Raw genomic sequence first — 11,131 nt, 5'->3', positions numbered from 1 at the left:
GAGATGCTCTTTCTGGGTGCCTATAATATTTGCCAGGTGTCCTGTTATCAGCTTATCACTAGTATTTACATTTCCTTATGGCTGTGGGAGGGGAACTTGACGTGGAAAATTTTTGACTTTAACAAGACAATGCTTGTCAAACATGGTCTCTGTGAATCTGGACTACATATGTGATTCCGCATGTTTACAATTGACAAGAGCTACAATTAATTCCAATTTAGCAAAAAATATGCTTGAATTCTATCCATACATCTTTAAAGGTGAGTGATACACCGAGAATCCACGGGCTATCAATTTTTCCTCTGAGCTCAACAGCCAGGTCAACGCCCTTAGTAGGCCCGGGCCGTGGCAACCAAGGACAAAAACAGGCAGGAGTCGCGTAGTTGGATCGCAGCCGGCTGGTTCTTCCAAACACAGTTTAGTTGTTCCACAACCATCCCGAGTGATGTCCACCTGGAAGACACACACAGTCATTCATACACCGAGTCACAAGAGTAGACATTTCACATTTTTAGATTAGCCGGGAGGCAGAAGAGGCAGACTGCCAACATGGGTGGAAGCCAGCGCCACAGATTTTCAGTTCAAATGGCCTTCGAAACCCGTGGGTCCATTTTCTATATAGTCAGTGTAGAAATCGGTGTGTTCTACAGCACGTCTGTAAATATAAAGCCATTACACTTTAAGATGGGGGTTTATGGAGAGTGACTCAACCTGGAGCCAGCCTGACGTGGCCGTTTGAGGAACTGCAGTTTGCAGCACTTTATGTTGACTTCATTTCACAGTCACGGAAATTGCTGCTTGGTAGAAATGTGAAAAAAGGCTCTGTCTAGAAAATAGTGTTTGTTCTGCTTGTCCACTCTGGGTGGAAGATAGTAACACTGTAGATATAAGTGTCACTCTAAGGTAACAAAAACTTAACGATTCTTATTTTCAGATGATTACCACAAATAAAAACACAGCTGTGAATATTATATCCATTAAAGCACACTGGACCTTTAAATAAAATCACTGAAGCATGAAGAATAAAAACATGAGGTGTTAAAACTCAGTGGAAAGTTAGTTGTATGTCTGAATGCCAAATGAAGGTTTGAAAGCAATCCTAAACAAATAAAGATAACGATAAATATGTTTGAGGCACAAAGCGGAGTACACAGGATTAAAGTGAAAGAAAGCAAACTTTCTATCTTGGAAAATGACAAATGAGACACCGCCTGAAACTCTGCGCTGGTCTGTTGCTGGGTCCTCTGCGTGCCGCGATCAGGTCAAGACGTTGCCACCGGTGGTCAGCGACGTTCACCGTTTCTCCAGGTGGGGATGAAGGCTCGGGTATACTCTGAATAATTACATGAGGGGACAGAGCGGTGGGAGGTTATACAGCTGTATGGATGAGTATCTTAAAGTCACAATAAAATAAATATAATAATAAATATAATGTACATCGGTATCAGAGCAGGAAATCCAAATTCATCGCTAGTCCTAATCTAATTCATCATCATCAATTCGTCTAATTCATCAAATTTTTATTTATTTATTTATTCCATGAGGATGGGTCTTTGCACAAAAGCAGTGCAATTCATGATAACGTGTCAACATCAAAGCTATATACAAGCTGTGGTGGTAGTGTAATTTTAATAACTAATAAAAAATTAACTTTATCCTGAAAATCTCTATGACGAATTGTTGTTGTTGTTTCTGCAGGGAAATTGTGTTTGGAACACAGAGAATATCAAAATAGGTTTTGGTAATGTGTATTCACTTATCTAGAGAGGCAGTTCCAGTAGCGGCGCTGATGATGAAGGTGGTATCGGCAATCGCCAACCTGTCTCTTATCACGGAGGCGTTCACCTCTCGGATATCGAACCCGCACCTGATCACATGACCTTTCGGCACAATTCGAATTCCAGATGCTCTCTAATGAGGTAATATGACATTTAACAGCAGAGTTTAGGTAAAAAGATACAACGTGTAATATAGTATTCACACAGAAATCACAGAGGAAATAATTTTATCTAACATTTTGGGGAAAAAGTGCCAGTCAGCAAAACATTGTTATATTTATTTGATATGCCATTCATATGGCATTTTCATCAAAATCAAATGAAATTAATTTTATTTGTATAGCCCAAAGTCACAAAGTACATTTGCCTCGGAGGGCTTTACAATCTGGACAGGGAGTGACACCCTCTGTCCTTAGACCCTCGGTTCGGGTGAGGAAAAACTTGCCCACAAAAACTTTAAACAGGAAAAAAGGTGGAAGAAACCTCAGGAAGAGCCACAGAGGAGGATTTCAATTATACGGCAAAAATTTGGATCCATACGGTAAATATCCAACCATAAAGGTGAAATCAACAGTACCCCTCTTTTTTTTTACAAGTTAAATTCAAACTTACATTCTGCACTAGAAAGAACCCGCTACAAGCGTTTTTTCTCCAGAACGTCCGGAAGAACGGTGCGTCGTCTGAGCCTTTACGTATACAGGGGAACAGACTGGTGCTGCCCTGAGGAAAGAATTAGTGGGTTTAAAAAAGATTAGTTAACTCTCTTAAAGCGAGGGCAATCAAATTCCAACATCACACACTAGCAACTTTGTTATGTTTGAAAAAACTTAATGGACGTTTTTTACCTAGGTTTTTTACTAGTTTTTTAATAGTTTGAAAATTGTATTTCAAACTATTAAATGTGTGTTCTGAAGCATGGAGCTTTATTTTACCCAATGCTACCCAATATCGGCACAATATATAACATATAAAGTCAATAAATGTCACATGACATATTTAACCAGCCATTTGTAATGAATCAGGTCAATAAAACCTTAAATAAAGAAGTACAATTACTTTTACTACGAGAGCTGTGATATGCTCGTGTCTGGGTGCCATATAATATGTCCAGGTGCGTTTATCAGCTTATCACTAGTATTTACATTCCTAGGGCTGTGGGAGGGGAACTTGACGCTGGAAATTTTGACTTTACAAGACAAGGCTGTCAAACATGGTCTCTGTGAACTGGACTACTTATATGTGATTCCGCATGTTTAAAGTGACAAAGGCTACAATAATGTCCAATTTAGCAAAAAATATGCTGAATTCTTATCCATACATCTTAAAGGTGAGTGAACACCGACGAATCCCAGGGGCTGATCATTTTTTCCTCTGAGCTCAACAGCCAGGTCAACGCCCTTAGTAGGCCCTGCCGTGGCAACCAAGGACACAAACAGGCAGGAGTCATCTCTAGTTGGATCGCAGCCGGCTGGTTCTCCAACACAAGTTTAGTTGTTCCACAACCCCCCGAGTGATGTCCACTGGAAGACACACACAGTCATTCAACACCGAGTCACAAGAGTAGACATTTCACATTTTTAGATAGCCGGGAGGCAGAAGAGGCAGGACTGCCAACATGGTGGAAGCCAGCGCACAGATTCAGTTTCAAATGGCTCTTCAAGAACCCGTGGGTCATTTTCTATATAGTCAGTGTTAGAAATCGGTGGTTTCTACAGCGACGTCTGTAAATATAAAGTCATTCACTTTAAGATGGGGGTTTATGGAGAGTGACTCAACCTGGAGCCAGCCTGACGTGGCCGTTTGAGGAACTGCAGTTTTCAGCACTTTATGTTGACTCATTTCACAGTCACGGAAATTGCGGCTTGGTAGAAATGTGAAAAAAGGCCCTAGAAATAGTGTTTGTTCTGCTGTCCACTCTGGGTGGAAGATAGTACATCTGTAGATAAAGTGTCACTCAAAGGTAACAAAAACGTAACGATTCTATTTTCAGATGATTATACACAAATAAAAACACAGCGTGAATATTATATCCATTAAAGCACACTGGACCTTTAAATAAAATCACTGAAGCATGAAGAATAAAAACATGAGGTGTTAAAACTCAGTGGAAGTTAGTTGTATGTCTGAATGCCAAATGAAGGTTTGAAAGCAATCCTTAAACAATAAGATAACAGATACATATGTTTGAGGCACAAAGCTGAGTACACAGGATTAAAGTGAAAGAAAGCAAACCTTTCTATCATTGGAAAATGACAAATGAGACACCGCCTGAAACTCTGCCGTTGGTCTGATGTTGCTGGGTCCCTCTGCGATGCCGTCGACTACCGCTGGGCTGCCGATCAGGTCAACGATGTCGCCACCGGTCGGGTCAGCGACGTTCACACGTTTCTCCAGGGTGGGGATGAAGGCTCCGGGTATACCGTCTGAATAATTACATGAGGGGACAGAGCGGTGGGAGGTTATACACGGTAGGGATGAGTATCTTAAAGTCACAAAATAAATATAATAATAATATAATGTACATGGTATCAGAGCAGGAAATCCAAATTCATCGCTAGTCCTAATCTAATTCATCATCATCAATTCGTCTAATTCATCTAATTTTTTATTTATTTTATTTATTCCATGATGGATGGGTCTTTGCACAAAAGCAGTGCAATTCATGATAACGTGTCAAGCATCAAAGCTATATACAAGCTTGTGGTGGTAGTGTAATTTTAATACACTAATAATAATAATTAACTTTATCCTGAAAATCTCTATGACGATAGTTTGTGTGCTGTTTCTGCAGGGAAATTGTGTTGTGAACCAGGAGAATATCAAATACAGTGTGTGTTAATGTGTATTCACTTACCTAGAGAGGCAGTTCCAGTAGCGGCGCTGATGATGAAGGTGGTATCGGCAATCGCCAACCTGTCTCTTATCACGGAGGCGTTCACCTCTCGGATATCGAACCCGCACCTGATCACACCTTTCGGACACAATTCGATTCCAGATGCTCTCTAATGAGGTAATATGACATTTAACAGCAGAGTTTAGGTAAAAAGATACAACGTGTAATATAGTATTCACACAGAAATCACAGAGGAAATAATTTTATCTAACATTTTGGGGAAAAATGCTCAGCATTCAGCAAAACATTGTTATATTTATTTGATATGCCATTCATATGGCATTTTCATCAAAATCAAATCAAATCAAATCAATTTTATTTGTATAGCCCAAAGTCACAAAGTACATTTGCCTCGGAGGGCTTTACAATCTGGACAGGGAGTGACACCCTCTGTCCTTAGACCCTCGGTTCGGGTGAGGAAAAACTTGCCCACAAAAAACCTTTAACAGGGAAAAAAGGTGGAAGAAACCTCAGGAAGAGCCACAGAGGAGGATGTCAATTATACGGCAAAAATTTTGATCCATACGGTAAATATCCAACCATAAAGGTGAAATCAACAGTACCCCTCTTTTTTTTTTACAAGTTAAATTCAAACTTACATTCTGCACTAGAAAGAACCCGCTACAAGCGTTTTTTCTCCAGAACGTCCGGAAGAACGGTGCGTCGTCTGAGCCGTTACGTATACAGGGGAACAGACTGGTGCTGCCCTGAGGAAAGAATTAGTGGGTTTAAAAAAGATTAGTTAACTCTCTTAAAGCGAGGGGCAATCAAATTCCAACATCACACACTAGCGACTTTGTTATGTTTGAAAAAACTTAATGGACGTTTTTACCTAGGTTTTTTACTAGTTTGAAAATTGTATTTCAAACTATTAAATGTGTGTTCTGAAGCATGGAGCTTTATTTACCCAATGCTGTTTTCTTTACAGCCTTTATTGAATTATCGGCCTTATCGGCACAATATATAACATATAAAGTCAATAAATGTCACATGACATATTTAACCAGCCATTTGTAATGAATCAGGTCAATAAAACCTTAAATAAAGAAGTAAGTCAATTTACTTTTACTACGAGAGCTGTGATATGCTCGTGTCGTGGTCGTGCCATATAATATTTGCCAGGTGTCTGTTATCAGCTTACACTAGTATTTACATTTCTATGGCTGTGGGAGGGGAACTTGACGCTGGAAATTTTTGACTTTACAAGACAATGCTGTCAAACATGGTCTCTGTGAATCTGGACACTTATATGGATTCCGCATGTTTAAAGTGACAAGAGCTACATAATGTCCAATTTAGCAAAAAATATGCTTGAATTCTTATCCATACACTTTAAAGGTGAGTGATAAACCGACGAATCCAACGGGCTGATCAATTTTTCCTCTGAGCTCAACAGCCAGGTCAACGCCCTTAGTAGGCCCTGGCGTGGCAACCAAGGACACAAACAGGCAGGAGTCTCAGTTGGATCGCAGCCGGCTGGTTCTCCAAACACAGTTTAGTTGTTCCACAACCATCCCGAGTGATGTCCACCTGGAAGACACACAGTCATTCATACACCGAGTCACAAGAGTAGACATTTACATTTTAGATTAGCGGGGAGGCAGAAGAGGCAGGACTGCCAAATGGTGGAAGCCAGCGCCACAGATTTTCAGTTTCAAATGGCTCTTCAGAAACCCGTGGGTCATTTTCTATATAGTCAGTGTTAGAAATCGGTGTGTTCTACAGCGACGTCTGTAAATATAAAGTCTCATTCACTTTAAGATGGGGGTTATGGAGAGTGACTCAACCTGGAGCCAGCCTGACGTGCCGTTTGAAGACTGCAGTTTCAGCACTTAGTGACTTCATTTCACAGTCACGGAAATTGCTGCTTGGTAGAAATGTGAAAAAAGGCTCTGTCTAGAAAATAGTGTTTGTTCTGCTTGTCCACTCTGGGTGGAAGATAGTAACATCTGTAGATATAAAGTGTCACTCTAAGGTAACAAAAACGTAACGATTCTATTTTCAGTGATGATTATACACAAATAAAAACACAGCTGTGAATATTATATTCCATAAAGCACACTGGACCTTTAAATAAAATCACTGAAGCATGAAGATAAAAACATGAGGTGTTAAAACTCAGTGGAAAGTTAGTTGTATGTCTGAATGCACATTAAAGTTTTGAAAGCAATCCTAAACTATAAAAGATAAACAGATACATATGTTTGAGGCACAAAGCTGAGTACACAGGATTAAAGGAAAGAAAGCAAACCTTTCTATATGGAAAATGCCAAATGAGACACCGCCGTAACTCTGTCCCTGGTCATTGGTTGCTGCTGACTACCGCGGGTGCCGATCAGGTCAAGACTTGCCACCGGTCGGGTCAGCGACGTTCACACGTTTCTCCAGGGTGGGGATGAAGGCCCGGGTATACCTCTGAATAATTACATGAGGGGCAGAGCGGTGGGAGGTTATACAGCTGTATGAGGATATCTTAAAGTCACAATAAAATAAATATAATAATAATATAATGTACATCGGTACAAGCAGGACCAAATTCATCGCTAGTCCTAATCTAATTCTCATCATCAATTCGTCTAATTCATCAATTTTTTTATTTATTTTATTATCCATGATGGAGGGGGTCTTTGCACAAAAGCAGTGCAATTCATGATAAGTCTTCTTTTTAACAGCAGCTCCTCGTTTGAACTCGACTACGACTTTCTGAGAGATTACGTCAGGTGAGAAAAATGTGTTTGTCGCTCGTCAGTCATGTGAGCATCTTCCTGTTTGTTTTGCACAGCAGTCACTCTGTTTGTCTGCACACTGTGTGTGCGTTCCAGCTTGGCATTAGTTTGAGTGACTAGAGGTTGAAGTACCAGGATACAGGCTGCCATTAAACTTAAACACTAAGGTGCAGTGGACAAATGAGAAAGAAGTAAGTAGTCACAAATCAAACAAAGCCACATTATCTGGTTCCAGTTCTTTTAGTTGTAAGCTTATCTGATTTTCATGAGCCACAGCTCGTTGAGTAATTGTTAGATCTGAAGGTGGAAGGCATGAGAAAACTCACCAGCAACGTCTTTCATAATCAAATGAACGTTTAGTCTGTAATTAAGCCAAATGGCCAAATGTTCTCTGGTTTCAGCTCCTCTGATGTGAAGATCTGTTGCTGCTGCACTTGTTTTTCATTTCACTTTATTTTTTCATTTCAGGTTGTTAAACATTTGTGTTTACAAGTTTACATGGGAGCGTTTTGTCTCTGTCACACTCAAGTTGCTCATTCAACACTCATTCTTCTCTTTTCTTTGCAGTGAAAGTGGACGAGCTGCAGACCTTCTTCACATATACATAGAAAAGTTGGTTACAGCTGATTTTAGTTTTGGCTGCTGGTTCTAAAAGTTACGGAAACACAGTATAGTAATATATAATGTAATAGTAATAGTTGCATTCCACTATTACTGGAATACTTACTGGAACTGAGCCGTCCTTACTGTCCTACATAGAAATTGGTATTGGTACCAGCTCCAGTTTCAGAGTGTAATACCACTGTGGTAAATATGGAAATATGGACAGTTTGTATTTGTTGTTTAACAGCCAAACATCAAGCAAGCTCACCAACAGAAGACATAGCAGCCAGCTGATATTATTCACTAGTCCAACAGCAGTCAGACCAGCTCGGCGTCTGTCTTTCAGCTTTTTATTTCACCAAGCTCTCGCCCAGGGCCGGCCGCTGGCATAAACACTCTATGCGGTTGTTTAGGGCCACAACCATTGACCATGAGTGTGTTATTGGATTTTTTGACCCTCTCTTTATTTCAACATATACTACAATGACGGTAACAATTTAAACAGACTTTAAACAAACGCGGCATTGTGGCTATTGTTATTTCGTTGGTGTGGGAAATTACAATATTCCTAAAAGAACATTCAGGAGTGGCGCAGAAGGAAAAAAAAAAAAAAAAAGAAAAATTGAGACGGAAAGACAAGATAAAGGTATGTGTAACTCCAGTCCCATGTAGCTAGGAAATATTGACTGACAAATAATTGGGGTGTTGTAGTACAGTGGGACGGGGCCTGAGTTCGTCTGGAGATGGCGCTACCTGTGATAAATGTGATATAAAATAACTTGGCGGTGCCTCCAATAACGTTTAAGAAGTCCATGTGAAAGTCTATGAGCAGGCTAAGCTAAAGGCTAGCAGCGATCAGCAATTTAGCTCGTCTTTAAGACAATTACACAACAGTACCGAGTACATTTAAACACAGGAATTTATCTCTGGCAGCTTCTCAGAGTTCTGACACATAAACAATGGGACGACTCTCTGTCCGTCTTGGGAGTTAGGGGTATTTTTACAGTTTACAGCTATCCAGCTCGGACACCGATAAGGCAGCCTCTGCTGTTGCTAATGTGCTGCGGCACGTCGGTGATGCTAAGGCCCTCCTACCTGAACAAGGTGAGGACAGGATTGGCTAGCCCCTCCTACCTAAACCAGGTAGGAAAGGATTGGCTAAGCTAAGCCCCCCTACCTTAACAAGGTGAGGACAGGATTGGCTAAGCCCCTCCTACCTGAACAATTGAGGACAGGATGGCAAGCCCCTCCTACCTGAACAAGGTGCGGACAGGATTGGCTAAGCCCCCTCCTACCTGAACACGGTGGAGGACAGGGATGCTACGGCTACCTACCTTCAAAGAATTTAAGAGATTAATATAAAAGAGATTAAAGAGATGCTTCCACCCCACAAACCAAATGTTGGTTCTCCTAGTTTTCTGTGTTGACAATCATATGATTTTTACTTTTAAAATTTTAACTGTATATGACTGACCCTTTTTTACCTTTTTTAAAACATATTTACACTCCATGAACATTATTTATTACAAACACAAACATTAATATCTGTATCTGAATGAATGAAAATCTAGCCACAGGCTAATATGTTTAATTTTGTGATGTTCATTGATTCATTCAATTTCAATCAGATTAGCGCACAGCATTGCTGTTATTATAAAAACAGATGAGAGTCATAATGAGATGCACTTTCAGTTGTATCCGACACATCACACACAGCAGGGGGCCAGTAGTTTGAACTTAATAATAACTCGCAGCTGGTACGCTAGTCGGCCTCTCTGACATGCATGTCATATCAGAAAAAACAAGTGAAAAAAGTGAAAAGTAGACAGGAACCACAGCTTTGAATGAAGAATGGATATGAACAAGACTTCAAGCAGTTTCAAAACCGTATGTTCAAATAAGCCCAAAAAAAATCCTTTGTGCTTTTGATATTATATAGTCAATCAATCTTTTTTTCTTTCGGATGCAGAAGCACTCTGTTATGTATTATTAGCCCTCACTGCACTTGATATGAGAGAAAATGAACTCTAACAGTATCTCTGTAGAATGTAAATGTTAAGTATCTTTTGCCTTTGCGTGGTCTACTCATTCACACATCGGATCGTAGTATTCATTTTTCTAGGTGTTGAAGCAACCTAATTACCAGAGGCCAAGCAATATCCATGAGTAGGAGTCTAGTTTTTTACTCTTGTTAACTAGCTCACTAATGTTTTATGAACATTTAAAATTGGTGTTTTGATTTATATATTATTATTTTAATACAGAACCTATTAAATGTCCAATTGCCCACATATGTTCAGGCCTATTAAGCCATTATTTGCTTTCCAAGCTATGTTTTAAATTGTATTTTTGTATTCATACAAACATCCATCTCATTTGGACACATATTTGGGGAGAATCAGCCTACTAATTTGTATATTTCACTGGAAAAGTGCAGTTGTTGTGTGGTTACTAATATCATATGGACGCTACAATGACCTACCTATTGTGAAGATCTTCCAAGCCTATATGTCAAAATAATAATAATATAATGTATTATCTTTTTCAGGAGCATATTGAAAATACTTTGGGCAGACCTATGCTTACACCACGGCTTTATTACTCCATCGAGTTTCTGGACCTGACTGCTGCTGCACTAAACATATATTAGTAATATACAGATACATTGTTCCAAAATATAATTGACTCATAATAAGAATCATTTGTTTGTTGTAATTCAAGTGCATGTGTGTTTTTCATTGTTCATGAGCCAGTACGTTGTGATAGTGTTTGTGATTGTGTGGTTGGTTTTGCCCTGTGATGTTTGGGGGGCCAACACCAACTCGGCCCTGCTAACCACTAAAAGCGGCGAGTCCCAGATTTATTTTTCCTCTTGTCTGTCATGCTCCTTTTCTCTTCTTTTCTCTTTTGCTTCCTCTCCTCTTAGAGTCTTTTTCTCCTCTCATTCTGTCCCTCGAGGTGTGAGCCTGATTACATTGACCCAGCTCGGTTCTGGATGAATCAGCTCTGCTCCTGAAACCCCTCCTTATTTCACTGGTCAACCTGCCTGTAGCACCACCACCAACCCCTGCTTGCGTGCTCTGAGCTTGCAGCCCAACACTTACACTTCTTCTCTCTTCAAATCACATCAC

At 40.0% G+C, this 11,131-nt stretch overlaps 1 long non-coding RNA gene across 1 annotated transcript; it reads right to left on the bottom strand.

Moving 5' to 3' along the window:
- Window positions 1-1,790: 1,790 nt before the first annotated feature.
- LOC113747960 (uncharacterized) lies at window positions 1,791-3,271 on the bottom strand. Its single transcript, XR_003464024.1, has 3 exons — window positions 3,097-3,271; window positions 2,391-2,498; window positions 1,791-1,911 (listed from the first exon to the last, which is right to left on the bottom strand). It is a non-coding gene; the product is annotated as an uncharacterized LOC113747960 (long non-coding RNA).
- Between the last annotated feature and the right edge of the window lie 7,860 nt (window positions 3,272-11,131).

This window comes from Larimichthys crocea, chromosome II (genome assembly GCF_000972845.2).
Source record: "Larimichthys crocea isolate SSNF chromosome II, L_crocea_2.0, whole genome shotgun sequence".
NCBI lineage: Eukaryota > Metazoa > Chordata > Actinopteri > Sciaenidae > Larimichthys > Larimichthys crocea.
The sequence above is the reverse complement of the archived record's forward strand: the minus strand, read 5'-3'. Positions and strand labels throughout refer to the sequence as shown.